The sequence below is a fragment of the Priapulus caudatus genome, unplaced genomic scaffold, assembly GCF_000485595.1.
Source record: "Priapulus caudatus unplaced genomic scaffold, Priapulus_caudatus-5.0.1 Scaffold318, whole genome shotgun sequence".
NCBI classification, from domain to species: domain Eukaryota; kingdom Metazoa; phylum Priapulida; class Priapulimorpha; order Priapulimorphida; family Priapulidae; genus Priapulus; species Priapulus caudatus.
In genome coordinates this window covers 292,553-295,249 of record NW_014577379.1, presented here as the reverse complement: position 1 = coordinate 295,249, position 2,697 = coordinate 292,553, and the positions used below count along the sequence as shown (strand labels likewise).

At 45.6% G+C, this 2,697-nt stretch overlaps 1 long non-coding RNA gene across 1 annotated transcript in view; it reads right to left on the bottom strand.

The window, feature by feature from the left end:
* Positions 1–1,097: 1,097 nt before the first annotated feature.
* LOC106808961 overlaps positions 1,098–2,697 on the bottom strand; it is a 6,186-nt gene continuing 4,586 nt past the window's right edge. Inside the window, exons 2-3 of the long non-coding RNA XR_001393826.1 lie at positions 1,460–1,519; positions 1,098–1,201 (exon numbers count right to left, since the gene is read on the bottom strand). This is a non-coding gene — a long non-coding RNA (uncharacterized LOC106808961). The remainder of the gene's footprint in view (positions 1,202–1,459; positions 1,520–2,697) is intronic.

Genomic DNA, 2,697 nt, shown 5'->3' with positions numbered 1-2,697 from the left:
TATTGAAGCCCTGCTGGTGGCTAACCGAGACATCATATATGCAGCACGCTTCAAGAGCTTCTCCTAGCGTGTATTTCTCATTCTTTACCAGTAGATCTTTTCGAACTTCAGCATGTTCCGTACCGTATGTAACCTGCTCTATAATTCGTTCATCACAGTTATCATCAAACTGGCATAATTCTGCTTGATTTTTTAGCCTGCTGACAAAGTCATTGCTCGACTCGTCACTGCGCTGCATCGTATGTTGGAATGTAAGCCTTTCCACACGAAAACTAGACGTCGGCTTTATATGTGCATCGAATTTCTTGCATACCGCATCTGCATCTTTCTGCTCGTCGGGTGACAACCCCCAGCTGTTGAACATCGCGAATCCTAAGTCACCAGTCATGAGCAGTACTTGCGGTACTTGCCTGTCAGCCTGCACGCTCTTAACAGCAAAATACGTCATCGCTTTCTGCTTGAACAATTTGTAGATGCCTACACGATCAGGCCTCGACGAGTCCATAACGCGAGCATTGAATCTTTCCATTTTTTTTCCAGTAGTTAGCCTACGGTTCATTGCTCACTTGCAGCATAGCAGACAGATATCAAAAGGCAGACAGTTTGTTTACGTGGTGCATTACGCCAGCTTTTCCCGCTCGTGCAAATTGGCGCCACCTTCCAGCATGCGATCATCTGGCGCGATGTACTGGCTCGCCCGCTTTGCCATTTTTACAACTGCTCGAGCACACTGTATGCATCAGAACTTTCGTAGGCTGACAACTAATGCACCGGTTTGAAACGTCCAAAATTCGGCAGGCATGGGCGAACTATTCGTTCACTGCTGCCACCATGTATTATTTATTTATTTATTAATTTAAAGATGGTACATTGGTAACAGATGTCAACATGAGCTTGCGAGCTCCTCACCGTCAGTAAAAATGTAGTTCTGTTGTTGTTGGTAGGCCTACATATAACATGAACACAGGCGAAGTTGCTTCACCGGCTGGTTAGCCTGTTTAATGGCGTGAGCCTTTTATTACTGTGAGCACACTTGCACGTGCACATTGCCTGTGCTGTACATGTAGTGTACTGTAGTGTAGTATACTTACTGCGAGCACACTCGCACGTGCACGTTGTCTGCGCTGTAGTGAATGACATTCAACGTGAGATCCAATGCGGCTGGAAGTCCTTCTTCCTTCACGTTGTACGACCATTTTACCTGCCATGCGCCAGAGTCACTATATTAGTATTATTCCTTACCTCTCATGACTTGCATTAATCACTACACATAGTTATCATTTATCTGTACTAATTGTCTACCTGCACTAAACCCATACCTATATTAATCACATGAGGAAAAGTTTCCATTCCTTACCTGTAGTAATGCATTACATGTACTAATCATTTACCTGCACAAATCAGTTATCTGCACTAATCATTTATGTGTAGTAACCATTTACCTGTACTAATCACCTACCTGTACTAAGGCTGAACCTGTTCCAGAGGGCAGCATCTCCACTGCACCCGTTATCGGTAGCTGGAAGAAGGAAAGCAGACGACATTCGTTAATCACACACCCAATTCATTAATGAACCACCTTAATTAATGAAAGTAAATAATCCACAAACTGCGAACCCATAATAAGTGCCGCAGAGCGACAGCGCTCACCTGACAGCAGGTGTTCTGATGCTAAACTCACTGGCAAACGAATGAAGAGAACCCTCCCATCACCGCGTTCGCGCTCAGAGCATATATATCTAGGATACTACTAATACATATCTAAAATCTATGATAGCTAGGCTTTGCTATACCGGTAGTACAGTAATAAAGATACAGCTGTGTAACTTTAATGACTTTGCTATATTAACATGTTATCATGGATATGCGTCGAGCGCGAGCGTGGTGGTGGTGGTGGGGGGAGAGTGGGGGGAGGGAGCAGGTGGAGGGGGCTCTAATAGCAAAAGCAGTTGCCGTGAGATGACGCGTGCAAGTGTCATCAATAATCAAAGATGGCATCACCCTTCGTGCGTGATAACCTCACTCCATTGAGTTGCTGAAATCCAAGTATATTCAGGCAGGCGAGAATTTCGCTCAGCTGTGAGTTAACCAGTGAAAAAATTAATTTTTTTCTTTCCGGGGCTCTTTTTGCCAACCCCCCCAAAATTTCGGGGGCTACTTTTTCATTTTCCATTTTTTTCCACTTTCCAGGGCGACTTTTTTCCAGGGCTGTTTCCTCAAATGTACACACAAGCACAGTAGCTAATACATACTCGCGGGGCGCGCACACACTACACACACGTCACACGCACGCACGCACGCACGCACGCACGCACAGACACACACACACACACACACACACACAGACACAACAGTCAATATTCAAGACAGTTATTCATCATACTGACAGACTAACATGATAATCACAACTCACAAGTCACAACCACAAATGCACTTTGAATAGTGAACAGACACTCCTCTATTTGCACTAGCCGTAATAGTTCTGTGTTTAGCTGAACCTGTGATGTATTCACTATTCAAGGTGCATTTGTGGTTGTGAGTCCCTGTACGAGCGAGGAGGATCGATTGTTTATACGCGAAGTCTCTTGCGGCTGGGGTCCTGGGCCCGCGTAAGGGCCCTGGAAGCTCAGGGGGTGCCTCGCGGGCCGCTTTCTCAAACGTGTGTATGGCTGTGCACATCGACGCTGCGTACGTGCC